This window comes from Salmo trutta, chromosome 4, assembly GCF_901001165.1.
Source record: "Salmo trutta chromosome 4, fSalTru1.1, whole genome shotgun sequence".
In the NCBI taxonomy this organism is placed as follows: Eukaryota; Metazoa; Chordata; class Actinopteri; order Salmoniformes; family Salmonidae; genus Salmo; species Salmo trutta.
This window is the reverse complement of record NC_042960.1, coordinates 14,023,802-14,049,942: the sequence shown is the minus strand read 5'-3', so window position 1 is coordinate 14,049,942 and position 26,141 is coordinate 14,023,802. Positions and strand designations below refer to the sequence as shown.

Sequence of the window (26,141 nt, the reverse complement as noted above, 5' to 3'; positions counted from 1 at the left end):
TCTAGACCTACATGCAACAGTATCTCTTGCAGTTTTTGTATAAACTGGAAGTAGAAGCCAAAATGTTGTTATTCAATAGTTTACGCCAATTAGGGGAGGGGGTGGTAGGGTTAGTGGAATATAATAAAGTAAAATATATATGTATTTTATATGTGCAGTTGAAGTCCGAAGTTTACATGCACCTTAGCAAAATATATTTAAATTCAGTTTTTCACAATTCCTGAAGTTTAATCCTAGTAAACATTCCCTGTCTTACGTCAGTTAGGATCACCACTTTATTTTAAAAATGTGAAATGTCAGAATAATAGTAGAGAGAATTATTTATTTCAGCTTTTATTACGTTCATCACATTCCTAATGGGTCAGAAGTTTACATACACTTCATTGGTATTGGGTAGCATTGCCTTTAAATTGTTTAACTTGGGTCAAATGTTTTGGGTAGCCTTCCACAAGCTTCCCACAAGAAGTTGGGTGAATTTTGGCCCATTCCTCCTGACAGAGCTGGTGTAACTGAGTCAGGTTTGTAGGCCTCCTTGCTTGCACACACTTTTTCAGTTCTGCCCACAAATTTTCTGTAGGATTTAGGTCAGGGCTTTGTGATGGCCACTCCAATACCTTGACTTTGTTGTCCTTAAGCCATTTTGCCACAACTTTGGAAGTATGCTTGGGGTCATTGTCCATTTGGAAGACCCATTTGCAACTAAGCTTTAACTTCCTGACTGATGTCGTGAGATGTTGCTTCAATATATCCACATAATTTTCCTGCCTCATGATGCCATCTATTTTGTGAAGTGCACCAGTCCCTCCTGCAGCAAAGCACCCCCACAACATGATGCTGCAACCCCTGTGCTTCACGGTTGGGATGGTGTTCTTCGGCTTGCAAGCCTCCTCTTTTTTCCTCCAAACATAATGATGGTCATTATGGCCAACAGTTCTATTTTGTTTCATCAGAAAAGAAGACATTTCTCCAAAAAGTACAATCTTTGTCCCCATGTGCAGTCGAAAACCGTAGTCTGGCATTTTTATGGCGGTTTTGGAGAAGTGGCTTCTTCCTTGCTGAGGTTATGTCGATATAGGACTCGTTTTACTGTGGATATAGATACCTTTGTACCTGTTTCCTCCAGCCTCTTCACAAGGTCCTTTGCTGTTGTTCTGGGACTGATTTGCACTTTTCGCACCAAAGTACGTTCATCTCTAGGAGACAGAACGTGTCTCCTTCCTGAGCGGTATGACGACTGCGTGGTCCCATGGTGTTTATACTTGCTTACTATTGTTTGTACAGATGAACGTGGTACCTTCAGGCGTTTTGAAATTGCTCCCAAGGATGAACCAGACTTGTGGAGGTCTACAATTATTTTTCTGAGGTCTTGGCTGATTTCTTTTGATTTTCCGATGATGTCAAGCAAAGAGGCACTGAGTTTGAAGGTAGGCCTTGAAATACATCCACAGGTACTCCTCCAATTGACTCAAATGATGTCAATTAGCCTATCAGAAGCGTCTAAAGCCATGACATTATTTTCTGGAATTTTTGAAGCTATTTAAAGGCACAGTCAACTTAGTGTATGTAAACTTCTGACCCACTGGAATTGTGATACAGTGAAATAATCTGTCTGTAAACAATTGATGGAAAAATTACTTGTGTCATGCACAAAGTAGATGTCCTAACCGACTTGCCAAAACTATAGTTTGTTAACAACAAATTTGAGGAATGGTTGAAAAACGAGTTTTAATGACTCCAACCTAAGTGTATGTACATTTACATAAGTATTCAGACCCTTTTCTCAGTACTTTGTTGAAGCACCTTTGGCAGTGATTACAACCTCAAGTCTTTTTGGGTATGATGCTACAAGCTTGGCACACCTGTATTTGGGGAGTTAATCCCATTCTTCTCTGCAGATCCTCTCAAGCTCTGTCAGGTTGGATGGGGAGCGTTGCTGCACAGATATTTTCAAGTCTCTCCAGAGATGTTCGATCGGGTTCATGTCCAGGCTCTGGCTGGGCCACTCAAGGTCATTCAGAGACTTGTCCCGAAGCCACTCTTGCGTTGTCTTGGCTGTGTGCTTAGGGTTGCTCAACGATGAGACAGCATATAGCGAGGAGGTCAGCGACTGCCAGGACAACATCCTCTCCCTGAACGTGATCAAGACAAAGGAGATTATTCTGGACTACAGGAAAAGGAGGACAGAGCACACCCCCATTCTCATCGATGGGGCAGCAGTGGAGCAGGTTGAGAGCTTCAAGTTCCTTGGTGTCCACATCACCAACAAACTATCATGGTCCAAACACACTAAGACAATCGTGAAGAAGGCACGACAAAGCCTATTCCCCCTCAGGAGACTGAAAAGATTTGGCATGGGTCCTCAGATCCTCAAAAGGTTCTACAGCTGCACCATTGAGAGCATCCTGACTGGTTGCTTCACTGCCTGGTATGGCAACTACTCGGCCTCCGACCGCAAGGCACTACAGAGGGTAGTGCGTACAGCCCAGTACATCACTGGGGCCAAGTTTCCTACCATCCAGGACCTCTATACCAGGTGGTGTCAGAGGAAGGCCCTAAAAAATTGTCAAAGACTCCAGCCACTCTAGTCATAGACTGTTCTCTCTGCTTACGCACGGCAAGCAGTACCGGAGCGCCAAGTCTAAGTCCAAAAGTCCAAAAGGCTCCTGAACAGCTAATCAAAGAGCTACCCGGACCCCTCTTTTACGCTGCTGCTACTCTCTGTTTATTATCTATGAATAATCACTTTAACTCTATCTACATGTACATATTACCTGAATTACCTTGACTAACCGGTGCCTCCGCACATTGACTCTGTACCAGTTCCCCCTGTATACAAACTCGCTATTGTTATTTTACTGCTGCTGTTTAATTATTTGTTAATTCTATTTTACATTTTTTACTTATCTATTTTTTACTTAAAGCATTGTTGGTTAAGGGCTTGTCAGTAAGCATTTCACTGTAAGGTGAAATGCTGTTGTATTCGGCGCATTTGTGACAAATAAAATTTGATTTGTTGTCCTGTTGGAAGGTGAACCTTCACCCCAGTCTGAGGTCCTGTGCGCTCTGGAGCAGGTTTTCATCAAGGATCTCTCTGTACTTTGCTCTGTTCATCTTTCCCTTGATCCTGGTTGGTCTCCAAGTCCCCAGCACTGAAAAACATCCCCACAACATGATGCTGCCACCACCATGCTTCACTGTAGGGATGGTGCCAGCTTTCCCCCAGACGTGGCACTTGGCGTTCAGGCCAAAGAGTTCAATCATGGTTTCTTCAGACCAGAGAATCTTGTTTCTCATGGTCTGAGTTCTTAATGTGCCTTTTGGCAAACTCTAAGCGGGCTGTCATGTGCCTTTTACTGAGGAGTGGCTTCGGTCTGGCCACTCTACCATAAAGGCCTGATTGGTGGAGTGCTGCAGAGATGATTGTTCTTCTGGAAGGTTCTCCCATCTCTACAGAGGTTCTCTGGAGCTCTGTCAGAATGACCGTTGGGTTCTTGGTCACCTCCCTGACCAAGGCCCTTCTCCCCTGATTGCTCAGTTTGGCTGGGCGGCCAGCTTTAGGACGATTCTTGGTGGTTCCAAACTTCTTCCATTTAAGAATGATGGAGGCCGGGCCTCCCGAGTGCGCAGTGGTCTAAGGCGCTGCATCGCAGTGCTAGCTGTGCCACTAGAGATTCTGGGTTCGTGTCCAGAATGTGCCACAGTCGCCAGGTGTACAGTGTTTCCTCCGACACATTGGTGAGGCTGGCTTCTGGGTTAAGTGGGCATTGTGTCAAGAAGCAGTGCGGCTTGGCTGGGTCGTGTTTTGGAGGACGCACGGCTCTCGGCCTTCGCCTCTCCCGAGTCCATACGGGAGTTGCAGCGATGAGACAAGACTGTAACTACCAATTGGATACCACGAAAACTGGGGAGAAAAAAAGGGGTAAAAATATATGAATTAAAAAAGAATGATGGAGGCCACTGTGTTTTTGGGGACCTTCAATGCTACAGACATTTCTTGGTACCCTTCCCCAGGTCTGGCCTCGACACAATCCTGTCTCGGAGCTCTACGAACAATCCCTTCGACCTCATGATTTGTCAACTGTGGGACCTTATATAGACAGGTGTGTGCCTTTCCAAATCATGTCCAATCAATTTAATTTACCACAAGTGCACTCCAATCAAGTTGTAGAAACATCTCAAGGATGATCATTGGAAATAGGATGCACCTGAGCTCAATTTCGAGTCTCATTGCAATATGTCTGAAACCTGTTTTCGCTTTGTCATTATGAGGTATTGTGTGTAGATTGATGAGGCTAAAAAAATAATGTAATACATTTTAGAAAAAGGCTGTAACCTAACAAAATGTGGAAAAGTCAAGGGTTCTGAATACTTTCCGAATGCACTGTATGTACAGTTGAAGTCGGAAGATTACATACACTTAAGTTGGAGTGATTAAAACTCGTATTTCAACCACTCCACAAATTTCTTGTTAACAAACTATAGTTTTGGCAAGTCGGTCAGGACATCTACTTTGTGCATGAAACAAGTAATTTTTCCAACAATTGTTTACAAACCACGCAGCCGTCATACCACTCAGGAAGGAGATGCGTTCTGTCTCCTAGAGATGAACGTACTTTGGTGCGAAAAGTGCAAATCATTCCCGGAACAACAGCAAAGGACCTTGTGAAGATGCTGGAGGAAACAGGTACAAAAGTATCTATATCCACAGTAAAACGAGTCCTATATTGTCATAACCAGAAAGGCCGCTCAGCAAGGAAGAAGCCACTGCCCCAAAACCTCCATAAAAAAGCCAGACTACGATTTGCAACTGCACATGGGGACAAAGATCGTACTTTTTGGAGAAATATCCTCTGGTTTGATGAAACAAAAATAGAACTGTTTGGCCATAATGACCATCGTTATATTTGGATGAAAAGGGGGGAGGCTTGCAAGCCGAAGAACACCATCCCAACCGTGAAGCACGGGCGTTGCAGCATCATGTTGTGGGGGTGCTTTGCTGTTGGAGGGACTGGTGCACTTCGCAAAATAGATGGCATCATGAGGCAGGAAAAATATGTGGATATATTGAAGCAACATCTCAAGACATCAGTCAGGAATTTAAAGCTTGGTTGCAAATGGGTCTTCCAAATGGACAATGACCCCAAGCATACTTCCAAAGTTTTGGCAAAATGTCTTAAGGACAACAAAGTCAAGGTATTGGAGTGACCATCACAAAGCCCTGACCTCAATCCTATAGAACATTTGTGGGCAGAACTGAAAAAGCGTGTGTGAGTAAGGAGGCCTACCTACCTGACTCGGTTACACCAGCTCTGTCAGGAGGAATGGGTCAAAATTCACCCAACTTATCGTGGGAAGCTTATGGAAGGCTGCCCGAAATGTTTGACCCAATTTAAAGGCAATGCTACCAAATACTAATTGAGTGTATGTATACTTCTGACCCACTGGGAATGTGATGAAATAATTAAAAGCTGAAATAAATAATTCTCTCTACTATTATTCTGACATTTCACATTCTTAAAATAAAGTGGTGATCCTAACTGGCCTAAGACAAGGAATTTTTACTAGGATAAAATGTCAGGTATTGTGAAGAACTGAGTTTAAATGTATTTGGCTAAGGTGTATGTAAACTTCTGACTTCAACTGTATGTACAGCACCAGTCAAAGGTTTGGACACACCTACTAATTCAAGGGTCTTTCTTTATTTTTGCTATATTCTAATAAGAGTAAAGACATCAACACTATGAATTAACACATATGGAATAATGTAGTGACCCAAAAATATTTGATATTTTAGATTCTTCAAAGTAGGCCCCCTTTGCCTTGATGACAGCTTTGCACACTCTTGGCATTCTCTCAACCAGCTTCACCTGGAATTCTTTTTCAACAGTCTTGGAGGAGTTCCCACATATGCTGAGCACTTGTTGGCTGCTTTTCCTTCACTCTGCAGTCCAACACATCCCTAACCATCTCAATTCGGTTGAGGTCGGATGATTGTGGAGGCCAGGTCATCTGATGCAGCACTCCATCACTCTCCTTAGTCAAATAGCCATTACATAGCTTGGAGGTGTGTTGGGTCATTGTCCTGTTGAAAAACAAATGATAGTCCCACTAAGCGCAAACCAGATGTGATGGCATATCTCTGCAGAATGCTGTGGTAGCCATGCTGGTTAAGTGTGCCTTGAATTCGAAATAAATCAGACGGTGTCACCAGCAAAGCACCAACACACCTCCTCCTCCATTCTTCACAGTGAGAACAACACATGCGGAGAACATCCGTTCACCTATTCTGCATCTCACAAAGGCACGGCGGTTGGAACCAAAAATCCCAAATTTGGACTCATCAGACCAAAGGACAGATTTCCACCGGTCTAATGTCCATTGCTCTTGTTTCTTGGCCCAAGCAAGTCTCTTCTTGTTATTGGTGTTCTTTAGTAGTGGTTTCTTTGCAGCAATTTGACCATGAAGGCCTGATTCACGCAGTCTCTGCTGAACAGTTGATGTTGAGATGTGTCTGTTAGTTGAACTCTGTGAAACATTTATTTGGCTGCAATTTCTGAGGCTGGTAACTCTAATGAACTTATCCTCCGCAGCAGAGGTAACTTTGGGTCTTCCTTTCTTGTAGAGGTCCTCGTGAGAGCCAGTTTCATCATAGCGCTTGATGGTTTTTGCGACTGCACTTGAAGAAACTTTTGAAGTTCTTGAAATTTTCCATATTGACTGACCGTCATGTCTTAAAGTAATGATGGACTGTCGTTTCTCTTTGCTTATTTGAGCTGTTCTTGCCATAATTTGAACTTGGTCATTTACCAAATAGGTCTAATTTCTGAATACCACCCCTACCTTGTCACAACAGAACTGATTGGCTCAAACACATTAAGAAATAAGTAATTTATTAAGTTGTAACAAGGCACACCTGTTAATTGAAATGCTTCCAGGTGACTACCTCGTGAAGCTGTTTGAGAGAATGCCAAGAGTGTGCAAAGCTGTCATCAAGGCAAAGGGTGGCTATTGGAAAAATCTCAAATTTTAAATATATTTTGATTTTTTTAAAGCACTTCTTTGGTTACTACATGATTCCATATGTGTTATTTTGTAGTTTAGATGTCTTCACTACTATTCTACAATGTAGAAAATATTACAAATAAAGAAAAACCCTTGAATGAGCAGGTGATCTAAAACCTTTGACCGGTAGTGTATATATATTTAAACAAATATATATGGGCGATTGGAAATGATGCAGACAATTACATTGATGGATGCTAGAATCTATCTGCAATATTAAAGCTGATCTACCCCCTCAAATTAGTTTTTATACATAAAACAAACCGCACTTACAGTTGACTGGGGAAGCTCTAGCAGGGCAGTAATTTTACAAACTTGCATGTTGTAAAGGTGGCATCCTATGATGGTGCCACGTTGAAAGTCACTGAGCTCTTCAGTAAGGCCATTCTACTGCCAATGTTTGTCTATGGAGATTGCATGTCGGTGTGCTCGATTTTATACACCTGTCAGCAACGGGTGTGGCTGAAATAGCCGAGTCGACTAATTTGAAAGGTTGTCCACATACTTTTGACCATGTAGGGTAGTTGAAGGCTTTTTCCTTGAGTAATAAAAATGCATTGAAATTTACTTAGGAACTGTGCACAGTTTGGAGAGGTGTGTGTCCACTTGGAGACACCAGTTAGATCTCTCACTCAAACCCTAGTTTAATAGTTTTTTCTTATCTTGCACCTACTCCAAAGTTTCAATGAATATTCTTATTATGGTACTGAATGTATCCAGAGTATTTTCAGATTTCGTTATTGACAAATATAAAATCAACAGTGTCATGTTTGGATTCAATCTTGTGTCAGGTGAACTGTTATGTCCTTATGTTTGGTTTTATAATTTTCATATAATCTCAGAAGTGTTCTCTTTCAGTTGCTACCATGGTAATGCATATGCTTTGTATAGTTCTTCTTTTAAAAACGTTTCAATTTGGCCCTAACCATATAGGCCAATTTCAACAAATGTAAGGGGTTATCAAGTGTGGGACCATGCCTTTGAATGATCAAACCACTAAAGACTGTCAAGTAATCAAAGCAACTAACATGTTTGCATAGTACTCATAGCAATCCTTCATTGTCCAATCAGAAGATGCTCCATAGCAGGGTGCTCATATCAGATTTCTTGATCCAACATCCTCTCACTCTGTATCTCTTACAGTAGACATGGAGGATGGGAAGCCTGATCTGCTGCTGGTCAAAGAGGAGACAATAGAAGATGGACCAGAGAGCATTGATCTGCTGAGTGGACTAAAGATGGGGGAGCAAGGTAAAGGACAAATACATATAGCCCATCGTCTTCCGACAGGTGGCGTCACTTCTACGTAACGCTCATCCCGAAATTGTCTCACTATCTGACGTAAGGCAATGCGTATAGCCTACATACAGTAATAGATCTTCAATGGGAATAGTGATACAACTGGCAATTGTTTTTTCTTCATTCATAAAATGAAATCAGTACAACTTATGTTTAAATACAAAGGCACACATAATAAATTAACTTGACCAGGTGATTCACTTAAAAAAACGAATGTCTACTTTCTAACATCTTCCTGCAGGTGGTTGGCTGGAGAATAACAGAGGAGACTGGGTGGCAATCTTGGATTCCCAGACCCAGAAGTGTGCAGCCAATGGCCAAGCAGAGGTCAGTGGATGGGACAGCGTCCTCATCTCTGGGCTGGGGAACAACACTGTTAACGACAACCAGAAACGGACTGTCAAAAACAAAACAACATCCAAACTTAGTCTCCATGACAACAGACTGTCTGAGACGAGGGCGAGGTGTAGATTTGGTCTGCGGGGACGAGGAGGTGTCCGTATGCGGCTGGAGAGAACAGACACAGACTCGGTTAGTGATGCTCCTTCCTGCTCCTATAGTTGTGATTCAGAGAGACTGATGGCGCCTCAGGTTAACCCCCTAACAGGTGCTGCCTTCAGCCTGTCTTCTATAGGATCTATCAACTGGAACATGGACCCTGGGACAACACAGACACTCCCTCACACTCTCCTACTGTTAAACCAGACCTCAGACAATGCCAGTGCCTCAACACTAAATGGATACACAAGCCCGATGACAAATGACAGTAGTAGTAGTAACGCTATTAGTAGATCCGGTGGCAAAGAGAAGCGCTTCCCATGTTTATTCTGTGGGAAAGCCTTCAGTTTCCCCACACAGGTGGAGATCCACCAGAGGATACACACGGGTGAGAAACCATTCAGCTGCCACCTTTGCGAGCCAGTTTTTCACACTCATCCAGTCTGAAGAGGCACCAGAGGATGCACACTGGGGAGAAACCATTTGGCTGCCACCTGTTCCGGGCCAGTTTTTCCCACTCATTCAACCTGAAGAGGCACCAAAGGGTCCACACAGGGGAGAAATCGTACAGCTGCCCCCAGTGTGAGAAGAGGTTCTCCCACCAGCACCGGCTGAAGATGCACCTGAAGGTCCACACAGGAGAGAGTCTGTTTGCCTGTACGCAGTGCGGGAAGAGGTTCTCAGAGAGGAGCTGCCTCAGGCTACACCAGCAAAAAATGCACACGGCCCATGTAAAGAGTATAGTGACATCACCATCTAACTGAGCAGCAGCAGTTAGGGAGAGCTCATAAAATTGTATTATTTTTGTTCAATTATTTTGTATTTTGTTTCAATGCAGTGCTGTTTTCTCCACACCTGGAGATATTAGTAGATGTTTTTCCTTTGAGAACATTGTTTGATTTGGAGAGAGATCGATCAACCTGGCTCTAAAGGCTAGCTAGTCTACTAAGTCATCTTGATCATCTGGCAAGAAGCAACAAGGGCAGGATTGAGGGACTAGGGCATCAGGACAACGAGAAGAAGGAGGAGAAATAGAGGATAAAACCAACAGAAAAAAGGAATTGATTTGGAGGATTTCTAAAGGAAAGACAGTACAAGGCATTGGAAAGTCAAAAAACAAACAAAAACACACACAAAGGAGAGGTAGGATATCATAGATATCATCCTGACCAACTTGCCCTCTAAATACACCTCTGCTGTCTTCAACCAGGATCTCAGCGATCACTGCCTCATTGCCTGCATCTGTAATGGGTCCGCGGTCAAACGACCACCCCTGATCACTGTCAAATGCTCCCTAAAACACTTCAGTGAGCAGGCCTTTCTAATCGATCTGGCCCGGGTATCCGGGAAGGATATTGACCTCATCCCGTCAGTAGAGGATGCCTGGTTGCTCTTTAAAAGTGCTTTCCTCACCATCTTAAATGAGCATGCCCCATTAAAAAACTGTAGAACTAAGAACAGATATAGCCCTTGGTTCACCCCAGACTTAACTGCCCTTGACCAGCACAAAAACATCCTGTGGCATACTGCATTAGCATCGAATAGCCCCCGCAATATGCAACTTTTCAAGTAAGTCAGGAACCAATATACACAGTCCGTTAGGAAAGCTAAGGCTAGCTTTTTCAAACAGAAATATGCATCCTGTAGCACTAATTCCAAAAGGTTTTGGGACACTGTAAAGTCCATGGAGAATAAGAGCACCTCCTCCCAGCTGCCCACTGCACTGAGGCTAGGAAACACTGTCACTACCGATAAATCTACGATAATCGATAATTTCAATAAGCATTTTTCTACGGCTGGCCATGCTTTCCACCTGGCTACCCCTACCCCGGCCAACAGCTCTGTACCCCCCACAGAAACTTGCCCAAGTCCCCCCCCCGCTTCTCCTTCACCCAAATCCAGACAGCTGATGTTCTGAAACAGCTGCAAAATCTGGATCCCTACAAATCAGGTGGGCTAGACAATCTGGACCCTCTCTTTCTAAAATGATCCGCCGAAATTGTTGCAACCCCTATTACTAGCCTGTTCTACCTCTCTTTCGTATCGTCTGAGATCCCCAAAGATTGGAAAGCTGCCGCAGTCATCCCCCTCTTCAAAGGGGGAGACACTCTAGACCCAAACTGTTATAGACCTATATCCATCTTGCCCTGCCTTTCTAAAGTCTTCGAAAGCCAAGTTAACAAACAGATCACCGACCATTTCGAATCCCACCATACTTTCTCCACTATGCAATCTGGTTTCCGAGCTGGTCATGGGTGCACCTCAGCCACGCTCAAGGTCCTAAACGATATCATAACCGCCATCAATAAAAGACAGTACTGTGCAGCCGTCTTCATCAACCTGGCCAAGGCTTTCGACTCTGTCAATCACCGCATTCTTATCGGCAGACTCAATAGCCTTGGTTTCTCAAATGACTGCCTCGCCTGGTTCACTAACTACTTCTCAGATAGAGTTCAGTGTGTCAAATCGGAGGGCCTGTTGTCCGGACCTCTGGCAGTCTCTATTGGGGTGCCACAGGGTTCAGTTCTCGGGCCGACTCTTTCTCTGTGGCTCAGTTGGTAGAGCATGGTGTTTGCAACGCCAGGGTTGTGGGTTCGATTCCCATGGGGGGCCAGTACGGGAAAAAAAATGTATGAAATGAATTGAAATGTATGCATTCACTACTGTAAGTCGCTCTAGATAAGAGCGTCTGCTAAATGACTAAAATGTAAAAATGTAAATGTAAAATATCAATGATGTCATTCTTGCTGATGGTGATTCTCTGATCCACCTCTACGCAGACAACACCATTCTGTATGCATCTGGCCCTTCTTTGGACACTGTGTTAACAAACCTCCAAACAAGCTTCAATGCAATACAACACTCCTTCCGTGGCCTCCAACTGCTTTTAAATGCTAGTAAAACTAAATGCATGCTCTTCAACCGATTGCTACAGCACCGGCCCGTCCGACTAGCATCACTACTCTGGACGGTTCTCACTTAGAATATGTGGACAACTATAAATACCTAGGTGTCTGGCTAGACTATATAAACTCCTTCCAGACTCACATTAAGCATCTCCAATCCAAAATCAAATCTAGAATTTTCTTCCTATTTCGCAATAAAGCCTCCTTCACATATGCTGCCAAACATACCCTCGTAAAACTGACTATCCTACAGATCCTTGACTTCGGCGATGTCATTTACAAAATAACCTCCAACACTCTACTCAGCAAATTGGATGTAGTCTATCACAGTGCCATCCGTTTTGTCACCAAAGCCCCATCTACTACCCACCACTGCGACCTGTATGCTCTTGTTGGCTGGCCCTCGCTACATATTCGTTGCCAAACCCACTGGCTCCAGGTCATCTATAAGTCTTTGCTAGGTAAAGCCCTGCCTTATATCAGCTCACTGGTCACCATAACAACACCCACCCATAGCACGCGCTCCAGCAGGTAAATTTCACTGGTCATCCCCAAAGCCAACACCTCCTTTGGCCGCTTTTCCTTCCAGTTCTCTGCTGTCAATGACTGGAACGAATTGCAAAAATCATTGAAGCTGGAGACTTATATCTCCCTCTCTAACTTTAAGCATCAGCTGTCAGAGCAGCTTACCGATCACTGTACCTGTACACAGCCCATCTGTAAATAGCACACCGAACCACCTCATCCCCATATTGTTATTTATTTATTTTTGCTCTTTTGCACCCCAGTATCCCTACTTGCACATCATCATCTGCACATCTATCACTCCAGTGTTAATGCTAAATTGTAATTATTTCACCTCTATGGCCTATTTATTGCCTTACCTCTCTAATCTTACTACATTTGCACACACTGTACATATATTTTTGTATTGTGTTATTGACTGTACATATGTTTATTCCATGTGTAACTCTGTGTTGTTGTTTTGTCGCACTGCTTTGCTTTATCTTGGCCAGGTCGCAGTTGTAAATGAGAACTTGTTCTCAACTGGCCTACCTGGTTAAATAAAGGTGAAATTTAAAAGAAGGATTGTTCTGGACATTGTAATTGGTGTGTACAGTGTTAATTACGCTAAATTACACAATTAATAGCTTTATATTTTCATTATAAATAGTGCATTATTTTAAAAAGTTAAATGCATCAGAGGATGCTGATGGGAGGAGCTATAGGAGGACAGGCTCATTGTAATGGCTTGAATGGCATACCTGGAACTGTATCAAACATATGGAAACCACGTTTGACTCCGTTCCTTTAATTCCATTCCAGCCATTACAATGAGTCCATCCTCATATAGCTCCTCCCACCAGCCTCCACTGACATGCATCAATACTCAAATTAAAAAAATAACAATGGCAACAGTAGCAGGAGCTTGGCATATTCCATTTGATCAACCAGCAGAAAAAAAACTCTGAACATTATAAACAGCATCACAAACTAAACCTGCTGAGGGAAAATCCAGAGACATTGTTGGCTGATTACACCCTAATTGGAGACTCTGTTCACAACGTTGACATCAGCTAACCGCTCGCCCACATGACGATATACACGCTGTCTGCCATCTGCGCGGTACAGTTGAAACCAGGATTAATCCATGAAGAGCACACTTCTCCAGCGTGCCAGTGGCCAATCGAAGGTGAGCATTTGCCCACTGAAGTCGGTTACGAGGCAGGACTGCAGTCAGGTCAAGACCCTGGTAAGGATAACGAGCACGCAGATGAGCTTCCCTGAGACGGTTTCTGACAATTTGTGCAGATATTCTTCGGTTGTGTAAACCCACAGTTTAATAATCTGTCCAGGTGGCTGGTCTCAGACCATCCCGCAGGTTAAGAAGCCGGATGTGGAGGTCCTGGGCTCGTGTGGTCACACGTGGTCTGCGTTTCTGAGGCCAGTTGGACGTACTGCAAAATTCTTTAAAAACGACGGAGGTGGTTTATGGTAGAGAAACGAACATTCAATTCTCTGGCAACAGCTCTGGTGGACATTCATGCAGTCAGCATGCCAATTGCACGCTTCCTGTAAAACTTGAGACATTGGAGGCATTGTGTTGTGTGAGTGGCCTTTTATTGTCCCCAAGAAGGTGCACCTGTGTAATGATCATGATGTTTAATTAGCTTCTTGATATGCCACACCTGTCAGGTGGATGGATTATCTTGGAAAAGGAGACATGCACACTAACAGAGATGTAAACCAATTTTTGTACAAAATTTGGGAGAAATAAGCTTTTTCTGCATATGGAACATTTCTGGGATCTTTTATTCCAGCTCATGAGAAATGGGACCAACACTTCACATGTTGCGTTCATATTTTTGTTCAGCATATTCTTTAAAGAACAAGTTAACTGTTGACTTTCAGCATGCATATAGGGAAGGGGACTCAACTTGTACTGCAGTGACACAGATGACTGAGGATTGGCAAAAATAAATGGATAATAAGATGATAGTTGGAGTTGTATTGTTAGATTTCAGTGTAGCATTTGATGTTATTGATCATAATTTGTTATTGAAAAAACAAACTTGTTATGGATTTACATCACCTGCCATCACATGTTTGGAGAGTTACTTATCCAATTGAACTCAATGGAAGCTTCTCTAACATCAGATATGTACAGTGCGGTATCCCTCAAGGCAGTTGCCTTGGGCCGTTTAATCTTCTCTATTTTTACAAATGATTTGCCACTTGTGTTACAAGAGGCTAAAATGACTATGTATGTTGATTGCACACGCTACCCATCAGCACCTACAGCCAGTGAGCTCACTGAGACTCTTCGCAAGGAGTTACAGTTAGTGTCAGAATGGGTAATTAACAATAAACTGGTCTTAAATAAATCTAAAACCAAAAGCATTGTATTTGGTTCAAAGCATTCTCTTAGACCTAAACCTCAACTGGAGTTGGGCATAAAGGATGTGACCATTGGACAAGTTGAAGAAGCTGAACTCCTAGGAGTAACATTGGATGGTCCGTTATCATGGTCAAGTCGTCTTGTAAATTTGTTGTGAAGATGAGAGGTATGTCTATTATAAAAACATGTTCTGCGTTTGACACAAAGATCAACTGTACCATTTGTTCAGACTTTGATCTTGTCCCATCTTGATTACAGTCTGTTACGTGGAGTGGAACAGGGGAACCCAAGAGCAGACTCAGACAAGAAGACTGGGATAAAGTAACCAAGGTATTTATTGAATCAAGGGGGAGATGGAGTGCAGGTCAGGGGAAGCTCGGGCGTGTTGCTGGAAACCAGGTGCTGAGGCTGGAGTGAGAGGGGTTGGGACAGGGTAAGCAGGTCCGGAGGGAAATCTAAGGGAGTAGTAGAGTGGGTAATCCAGGACAGAGTAGCAGGATGACGAGACATGGGACTGGAGAAAGGGACCAGAGTCAGAGCAGGCAGAACTGTAGCGGAGAGGAAAACAGCGTTAGGCAAGGAAAACGGGCACAACAGGATCTGAATAGTAACAAACGGCTAGAAGCGTAGACTGACTGAGCAGAGATTACGATCTGGCAGCGTGGAAGTGGCAGGGCTGAGTATTAGTAGAGGTCTTGATTATGGAACAGGTTGCAGCTGGTGGGGATCTGCTCTGACTCCAGCACACCTGTCTCCGCCCACACAATCACACACATAGAGAGGGAAAGAGCACTGGGGGAGGCGGCAGGTCAAGGCAACACAGGATGAGCAGTAGAGGGCGTTGCAGGAGCAGATGTGACACTGTCAGGTAATATGGTGCAGTAAAGAAAGACCTTGCAAAATTGCAGCTGGCTCAAAAAAAAGCACCATGCCTTGCCCTTAACTGCGCACACAGAACTAACATCAACAACATGCATGATAGACTTTCATGGTTGAGGGTTGAGAAGAAATTGACTACTTCTCTTCTAGACATACATATCCCACTAGACACGCCACTATGGGTTTCTTCACGATACCTAAACCAAAAACAGATTTAAGGCGTTGCTCAGTTGTGTAGAGCCATGTCATCGTGGAATGCTTTAAAAAAACAGATTAAAAGACATCTTGTATCACAGCGCTTCTCCTCTTTCTAAAAATCAAATTTAACTGTACTGTATATAAGAATATGTATATTTGAATAGTGTGTTAATAGTATTTTTGTTATCTCTTGGTGTCTTTCCTATATATACAGTGCCTTCAGAAAGTATTCAGACCCCTTGACTTTTTCCACATTTTGTTACGTTACAGCCTTATTCTAAAATGGATTAAATGTTAAAAAATCCTCAGCAATCTACACACAATACCCCATAATGACAAAGCGAGAGCAGGTTTTTAGAATTTTTTGCAAATGTATTAAATAAATACCTTATTTACATAAGTATTCAGACCCTTTGCTATGAGACTCGAAATTGAGCTCAGGTGCATCCTGTTTCCATTGATCATCCTTGAGACGTTTCTACAACTTGATTGGAGTCCACCTGTGGTAAATTCAACTGATTGGACCTGATTTGAAAAGGCACACACCTGTCTATATAAGGTCCCACAGTTGACAGTGCATGTCAGAGCAAAGACCAAGCCATGAGGTTGAAGGAATTGTTCGTAGAGCTCCGAGACAGGATTGTGTTGAGGCACAGATCTAGGGAAGGGTACCAAAACATTTCTGCAGCATTGAAGGTCCCCAAGAAGACCGTGACCTCCATCATTCTTAAATGGAAGAAGTTTGTAACCACCATGACTCTTCCTAGAGCTGGCCACCCGGCCAAACTGAGCAATCGTGGAACGATGGTTCCCAGTGGAACCACCACTTTTGGGGCGGCAGGTAGCCTAGTGGTTATAGTGTTGGGCCAGTAACCAAAAGGTTGCTGGATCGAATCCCAGAGCTGACAATGTAAAAATATGTTGTTCTGCCCTGAACAAGGCAGTTAACCCACTGTTCCCCGGTAGGCTGTCATTGTAAATAAGAATTTGTTCTTAACTGACTTGCCTAGTTAAAGAAAGGTTTAAAAAAAAAATTGGGGGAGAAGGGCCTTGGTCAGGGAGGTGACCAAGGACCCGATGGTCACTCTGACAAAGCTGTGGAGATGGGAGAAAATTCCAGAAGGACAACCATCTCTGCAGCACTCTACCAATCAGGCCTTTATGGTAGAGTGGCCAGACAGAAGCCACTCCTCAGTAAAAAGCACATGACAGCCCACTTGGAGTTTGCCAAAAGGCACTTAAAGACTCTCAGACCATGAGAAACAACATTCTCTGGTCTGATAAAACCAAGATTGAACTCTTTGGCCTGAATGCCAAGCTGGAGGAAACCTGGCACCATCCCTACGGTGAAGCGTGGTGGCAGCATCATGCTGTGGGGATGTTTTTCAGCGGCCGGGACTGGGAGACTGGTCAGAATCGAGGTAAATATGTATGGCGCAAAGTACAGAGAGATCCTTGATGAAAATCTGCTCCAGAGCGATCAGGACCTCAGGAAGGTTCACCTTCCAACAGGACAACAACCCTAAGCACACAGTTAAGACAATGCAGGACTGGCTTCGGGACAAGTCTCTGAATGTCCCAGCCAGACTTGAACCCGATCGAACATCTCTGGAGAGACCTGAAAATCGCTGTGCAGCAACGCTCCCCATCCAACCTGACAGAGCTTGAGAGGATCTGCAGAGAAGAATGGGAGAAACTCCCCAAATACAGGTGTGCCAAGCTTGTAGCGTCATACCCAAGATAACTCAGTGCTGTAATCGCTGCCAAAGGTGCTTCAACAAAGTACTGAGTAAAGTGTCTGAATACTTATATAAATGTGATTTCAGTTTATTTTTAATAAATTAACAAAAATGTCAACACTATTTTTGCTTTGTCATTATGGGGTATTGTGTGATTGATGAGGGGGATTTTTTTTTAAATCAATTTCAGAATAAGCTGTAACGTAACAATGTGGAAAAAGTCAAGGGGTCTGAATACTTCCCGAAGACACTAACTCTTTATTTAGAATTGAATTAATATCTTATGTTGTTCTTGTCTATTACTGTTCTGTACTTTGTCATGTATTTGTATGTTTAATGTGGACCCCAGGAAGAGTAGCTGATGCATGTGCAGTAGCTAATGGGGATCCTAATAAACTAAACATGTAATGTATTACTAGTTAGTTTGTAGTTAGTTCTGTTGGTTTGGATGTATAAGGAACTGGATGAGGTGAACTGAGGAAGAATGAGTATGATGAGGCAGAGTAGATGATATGGTGATGGTGACTGTAAAAATGCTTCACGGATGAAGAGTGACAACTATGTCCCTTTAGGTTGATACTGGAGTTTTATAGCGGGATAATGTTAGTGCCATAACCCTTAAATCTTGTACCCGTATAGGGGTTGGAAATGGCAGATTTCGGGGCCTCCTGAGTGATGCAGCTGTAAGGCACTGCATCGCAGTGCTTGAGGCGTCACTACAGACCCGGATTTCGATCCCAGGCTGTGTCACAACCGGCTTTGACCGGGAATTCCATAGGGCGGCGCACAATTGGCCCAGCGTCGTCTGGGAGAGGCGAAGGCCGGGGTGGGCTTTACTTGGCTCATCACGCTCTAGCGACTCCTTGTTGCGGGCCGTGCGCCTGCACGCTGACTCCGGTCGTCAGCTGAACGGTGTTTCCTTCGACACATTGGTGCAGCTGGCTTTCGGGTTAAGCGGGTGGGTGTTAAGAACCGCAGTTTGGCGGGTCATGTTTTGGAGGACGCATGACTTGACCTTCGCCTCGCCCAAGCCCATTGCAGCGATGATACGAGATCCTAATTTGATCGCAATTGGATATCATGAAATTGGGGAGAAAAATGGGTAAACTACAACAACAACAAAAAAGATAAGCATAGGCTCTACAGTAAAATGCTGTAAATGACATCAGAACTAAGGCTCAGCGCTTCACAGCTCTGGATGGGTTTTGACTGACAGCCGTTCTGAACTTCTGCACCACACGCGACAAGAAGTTGCCCCCATCCCTCCCGCTAATTGGCCAACTTTTGCAGATGTTTGGTTTTCTGAGGGGAGTGCTGTAAATTAAGAGGACTCGATGTATTCTGAAAGATGAGACGTTGAGGATTATAATAAATAGAAGAAATGGAAGGAGTCATGCGTGTATTCAGGTGAGTGCAATCAGGTTCATGTTTTGTGGCAAATTTTCTTCACAATAGACAGACTTATTCTGTTCAGAACAACCCAGGGTATGATGCCATGTCATCTAGTAAATGTACATCAAACATAGTGATCATAAATGTTTACTGTGTTTATGATATGAATTTGATGATATGGAAATGTGAAGTGCACATTTATTATAATTCATGGTTACCCCACGAATACAGACAGGGTCAGGATGGGAGTTACCTGGCCTATAACACAGCACACAATTCCAACAACGGCTATAGTTCATGGAGGGAGCTCAAAGACTCAGGTGGCTCCTGCTTCTGCCTCCTCTGGGGTCATTGGGTCACAACGTGGGTGGCCGAGTATTAGCAAGGACGCTGACAAGCTGTACACCTGCCCACGTGTGGGAAGTGTTTTGCTAAGGCGAAATATGTGAAGCAGCATCAGACCAGTCACACCAAGAAGAGGCCCTTCAAGTGAAAACTGTTACAAGAGTTTCTCCTTCCTCCTGAGTAACCTTATCAGGCATAGGAGTCCACAAAGGGGAGAAATCGTAGCAGTGTGGCTTAAGTTTTACGCAGGGGATATCTGGGAACCATTCTTTAGTTTTATAGTTATCGTGAAGTGTCTTGGGTTAAGAGGGTTTTTGTGATTACTAAATCCCTCAGTTGAGCATCTGGGTATGCTCACATTCTCACATGATACAGACTTGTTGTTTGGAGTTCTGGCATAGCTGAAACACTGTCATTGACGAATAACACTATATTCATTACATTTACATTTTTACATTTTAGTCATTTAGCAGACGCTCTTATCCAGAGCGACTTACAGTAGTGAATGCATACATTTCATACATTTATTTTTAATGTGTCACCAACAGGAGGTTGGTGGCACATTAGTTGGGGAGGACGGGTTTGTGGTAATGGCTGGAGCATAAAAAGTGGAATGGTATCAAATACAACATATGGTTTCCATGTGTTTGATGCCATTCCATTTGCTCCATTCAAGCTATTATTATGAGCAGTCCTCCCCTCAGCAGCCTCCACTGGTTTCTACCTATATTCCCTCTGGTTTTGCCTATGTTCTATTCGTAACAAATATAATGTCCCTCTTCTTTAGCACCTTAATAACCCATTCTTTATAGGCCATTTATTGTACTTTTTCTAAGCAAGTCGGCTCTGTGCTTCAAAGATACTGATCATGAAAAGATTTGATGTGTAATCAAAGATGCTGGACAAACTCACTCGGGCAGTTTGCCATTGAAGTAAATGGTTGCTACTGTCTACTTAACGGGGTGGCTCCCATAGACACCAATGCGATAGCATCTGGGTCTGGCCTACTTCATTGACTTACATTGAAACAGTAACAATGAGGGAGCGGGATGGTTGTCTAGAAGGGGCACAGCTTTTGTCAAAATGTACTTTTCGTAGCAGGTTTAGGAGGACTTATGCAGAAAGTTAGGATAATTAACGTAGCTGGTTAGAAGAATTGGGTTACGTTTAGGAAAAGGGATAGTTGTATCCCATCTAGACATGACTGAGTGGGATGTCTGCTTTCTCTTCCACCTCTGGTGTAATGTAACAAAGAGTATCTATTATATTGACAAGATAGGCAAGTGACCACTTTAACAATAGAAATACATGTCCTCAAAGATGGAAGGCAGCCAGGAGGAGGAGAGATCAGGTGGGACTATTCCAGCCAATGAGAGGAAAGATAGGCCTGTGAACAACATGCCATATAGCTAGATAGAGGACTCCTCTTTGTATCTGTGACAGCCTGACCAGCGCTCTCAATTTTAAAGTAGTAAATGTCTTTATTAGCTGATTGCTCCCAACCCAGTTGATTACTTTAAAATGGTGAAAGCCCTCAATGGCAATGTTCATGGTAAAACCGGTTATATCCATGAGTCCTTTATCTCTATGACAACAGGCACAACTCTGATATAAAGAAATATTTTTCAAAGTTGCCTAAATGCCCCGTGCGTCTACTTATATCAGTGCATTCATAACAACCTACCCGTCCTAAACATTACTTATATTCGATCAGATAGATCAAATAAGTCTCACGTAGCACATTACGTTGTTGTTGACCAAGTTCGACTGATTGACCACCATACAAAAATGCCTCACTTCATGGGCTTATTTTCGTGGACAGATTTTGGGTGGATTAAAACCTCTCGCTTCGCCTCGTCCTCTCTGAATGAAATAAGCAGTACCGTGGTTCTTATGCCGCGTTCAAAATAACTGGGAACCCCGATTTTAGCACGTTCAAAACAACTGGGACATCGGGAAAAAAACGAGCCCGACTGGGAAAAATCGATTCGAACGGTCATACAACTCCGAATTCCAACTCGAAAACTCGGCCCACTTTCTATAGCGCCGACTTTCCTACCTAAAAATCACTGACGTCATGATTTGACCTCTTTTTTTCTCCAAGATCCCAGTTGTGTTGAACCCGAGATAAGAACAGCGCACATACGTCTTATTTAGTCACGCCCTCTGAGCTATGACGCCAACCAATAACATCCGTTCTCTTCAGTATTAACGGTAGTAAATAATGACTAAGAACAATTTCCATGTTAGCGGTTTTATTGTTGTTATTTCGACCTTTATTAAACACCATGGAACTTAAGATATGATTCATTTAACTGCACAGCATCACATGCATACCCCATGTAGTCTTTAATTCGCGTTGGAGACAGGACTGATACACGTTATACGCTAGCTAGCTGCTAACGTTAGCTAACAATGGCTAACTTTATGGTTTTTCACACTCAAATAGCCTCCATCATGGAGATGCTAGCGAATTCAGCCGTGGCAGATATATGTAAACTCATAGACGACGACTATGCAGTTTTTCGTTTGGAAATAACTCAAAGCCAGAAAGAAAACAGGGCATTGCAGAGGAAACTACATATACTGGAAATGAATGTGGCACGGGAGCGCGCAGAGAGGACAACGCAGGAGCGCGTGCTCACCAGTCGTCCCAGTAGTGTCCTCGACCGATACAAAGGAATGGCAAGAGGTACACTTTGGAGGGAGCTGTCTCGCCGTTCCCCTGAAATTCCTATAATCACACTCAATTTAAAGAATGCGATGCATGGAACATAATCAATGAGATAAATAGTATACCAATAAGTTATGATAACTGAGACCTTACATCCTTGTCAATTTCTATCCAATTAGCGACAGATTTTCATGCAAATATTCAAAAATATGCATAAAGAAAATATGCGCATTTTTCCAAAACTATCTTGTTTGCATTCAGTTTTTATGCGAGTAAAGTCATAGGTCTACCATATAAAAAAACAATGACCGCTGTGATGGAAACATGACGTGTCCGTACAATATAATTCTATAAATGCCAACAGATAATTTGTTCGTTTGACATGGTGGGATCTTTTTGTGTCGGTAAAGTTAATTATGCGCAGATATTGATATAATAACCATCATATCCAAGTAAACTTGGAGTCACGCCAGGATATGGTGTGGTTCTCCCACTAGAACTCAGGAAACCATGCAGTTTATTAGGCTACAGATGAAATAAATTCACTGGGTGGTGAAGGTGCACGGTGATGAGCGTGATGCTGCTTTACAATAAATATCGAGGGTCGATGCTTGACTGCGGTTTGAAAAATACAAATATTCTCGCACTATATCTGTGTTGGCTAGAGCACACGTACCAAGACCAGAGTAGGCAAATGTACTATTTAAAGCAAAAGTTTCTGTGACAAAACTATCGAGGTGAAAATGCGATGTAAACATATTGAACGTTAGATTTCTATTCAGTACATGAAAACTTCACTTGTGAAAAAGTACATTGTGTGCACTTATTACGCACAGATTTTTATCCACGACAAGTTCATTTGGTGGAAACATTCCACTGGTGGGAAAATACGCATTTTCTTTTTGCGGACTCCAGAATATTCGCATGAAAATCTCAAGCCAATTGGATGGAAATTTAGCTACTGTTATTTATCAGACTTCTTGCTGATAAAAATCAGTGCATGATGATATGGTACACACACAATGTACTTGCATTAAATAGCAAATGTGCCTACTTTTGCGGGTGCAGCTCAGGGTTTCCCAAACTCGGTCCTGGGGCCCTGTGGGTGTATGTTTAGTTTTTTTGCCCTAGCGCTAAACGGCTGATTCGAATGATCAACGCTTGATGATGAGTTGGGTATTTAAATCAGCTGTGTAGTGCTAGGGACCCTGGTGAGGACGACGAGCACGCAGATGAGCTTCCCTGAGATGGTTTCTGACAGTTTGTGCAGAAACGATCCCGCAGGTGAAGAAGCCGGATGTGGAGGTCCTGGGCTGGTGTGGTTACACATGGTCTTCAGTTGTGAGGCCGGTTGGACATACTGCCAAATTCTCTAAAATGACGTTGGAGACGGCTTATGGTAGAGAAATGAACATTCAATTCTCTGGCAACAGCTCTGGTGGACATTCCTGCAGTAAGCATACAAATTGCGCACTGCCTCAAAACTTGAGACATCTGTGGCATTGTGTTGTGACAAAACTGCATATTTTAGTGGCCTTTTATTGTCCCCCGCATTCGGTGCACCTGTGTAATGATCATGCTGTTTAATCAGCTTCTTGATATGCCACACCTGTCGGTTGCATGGATTATCTTGGCCAAGGAGAAATGCTCACTAACAGGGATGTAAATAAATGTTTTTTGTGCATGTGGAACATTTCTGGGACCTTTTATTTCAGCTTTTGAAACATGGGAGCAACACTTTACATGTTGCGTTTGTTTTGGTTCAATATAGTATGATATGTTACGTTTACATAAGACAGGGTTACTTAAGGCAAAAACGAAAGTAGGGTGGGTGTATAATGCAAATGTCTTGCAACGTAAAGGTTGCGAGTACGAATATCATCACAGACAATTTTAGCTAATTAACAAATTTGAGAGAAATACGTTTTTGTGCATAGGAAGCATTTCTGGGATCTTTTATGTCAGCCCATGAAACATGGGACCAACTCTTTACATGTTGCATTTATACTTTTGGTGAGTGTACCAAAACCAGATACTTTTAGACTTTTACTCAAGTATTTCACTTGGTGACTTTTACTTTTACTTTAGTCATTTTCTATTAAGTTATCTTTACTTTTACTCAAGTATAACAATTGAGTACTTTCTCCACCACTGCTAGCAAAATACATTTTACTAGCTAGGTTTCAATCCAATTGGCGACAGATTTTCATGCGACTATTACAAAATGTGACATGTTGTGGATAAAAATCAGTGCGTGATGACTTAGTGCGCACACAATTTACTTTTTTGTTTAAGTTTTTATGTACCGAATGAAAATAAAAAGTTAATGTGTTTTCATCACATTTTCAACTCGACGGGTAGTTTTGTCACAACTGTTGCATTAAATAGCAAATGTACCTACTCTGGTCTTGGCACATGCGCTCTATCCAACAGCTCTCAGATACAGTGCGGGGAGGCTAGTCTACATAATGAGGTTATTATGGATACGAGCAAGAATATTTTTATTTGTCAAATGGCAGTCCAGCATCGATCATCATGTCACCAGAATAAGACCCTCGATATTTATTGGAAATGAGCATCATGATCACCATCCACTTTCACCACCCTGTGAAGTTCATCATCACTTATTTCATCTGTAGCCTAATAAACTGCATCATTTCCCGAGTCATAGTATAATCGCGTGACTGGTTATTATATCTATATTTCCACCACCATTTCTTGTATAATTAATTTTACCAACACACAAAGATCCCACCATGTCGAACGAACAAATTATCTGTCAGCATTTTAAAAATTGTACAGAAACTTCCTGTTTCCATTACAGCTGTCGTGATTTCTTTTTATATGGTATGACAGGGATCATCAACTAAATTTAGCCACAGCACGATTGTATTTTTTTCTTGAGTGGATGGTCAGGGTGCCGGAAAATAATTACAAATAATTTGTAGACTGCAAATGAACCGCAAGAAGCACAAACAGATATAATGTTTGACTAAAACATAATCATTTTAAACCTGGCTTACATATGTATACGATCGCCTGTCTCTATTCTTCATGGGAAAACTTGGGAACAGATTTCTTAAATTAAAATAAATTGGAACTGATTTCCTTGTGTTTTTAGTCTTATGTCCAACAATGGGAAGAAGAAAAAAAATGTGCTCAGAAAACTTTAAGGGCCACATAACCACCCGCGGGCCAAATTTGGCCCGCTAGCCACCAGTTGAGGAACCTTGCGGTATGACTTTACTTGTATGAAAACTGTGGATGGAAACGTGGTTAATGTCAATAGTGTACAATATAGAGTTGAGCATTGACAGTACCTAACTTAACCACCCCTTTCCCCCAATCACTCTCTCAGGTGAAGGACATCTCACTGGAGGCCACAGGACCTTTGCAAAGCCAGCAGGACACAACATGTGGAGAGATGACCAACCCATAACAATAGATGAGGAGAGTGGAACCTCAACCCAGCATGTTATCGTGATAGAGGTTAGTGTCATAGTGTGACTTAAAAAATTACAGTACATCAAATGTGGCTAATTTATATCAGGAAGTCTCCCCTCAGCTATTCATTAGCTTACATGTACATCCTAAGTTATCTGCCATAGGGGAGCTTGTAAGACTTCCATACGACATTGTTATCCAATTCTATTTATGTACCGGAATAACCTCATTTCTTCTTGTCAGTCTGCAGAAGCTGCGGGTCCTGGGGTTCTGCAGGAGAGGCCTGAAGGAGAGGAGGACCCAAGACACAGAAGAGACATCCAGACTGGAGAGTCTGGAACGCCCCCTGAAGCAATGGAGGACCTCATCTCCGCCGCACCCCTTCCCAGGACCCAAGACAGCATCACAGAGGTCAGTGGAATGCCGAACGCTGTCCTCAAGTCAGAGACAGAATTTAATTGTAACACAAAGGCTCTTACACATTGCATCTGAGAGACTGGGTCTGGGGAGACTGGGCTGTCCTCCTGCTCCCAGCTCAGAGTATTTACCGGTATTTCACCAGAGCCAGAGAACGGTTTATTCTCTTGGTGATGGTGACGCGTTAGACACTGGCGTTGATGATCTGTCTTGTTCTTACACTGCAGAGATGGAAAAGTAAGAACTGTGGGATTTTAAGATCAAGGTGTCAGAAACAATAGAACTACTACAGAGGCCGAGATGCAGCAGACCACAAAAACTGAAATTTACACCAATTACTGTCAATATTCAGACTCCTTGACTTTTTCTACATTTTGTTACGTTACAGC

At 42.9% G+C, this 26,141-nt stretch overlaps 1 protein-coding gene and 1 pseudogene across 1 annotated transcript in view; both read left to right on the top strand.

The window, feature by feature from the left end:
• LOC115191369 (zinc finger protein 23-like) overlaps positions 1-26,141 on the top strand; it is a 417,143-nt gene that overhangs the window by 63,221 nt on the left and 327,781 nt on the right. The window lies entirely within an intron of this gene.
• LOC115191346 (zinc finger protein 33A-like) lies at positions 8,291-9,976 on the top strand (annotated as a pseudogene).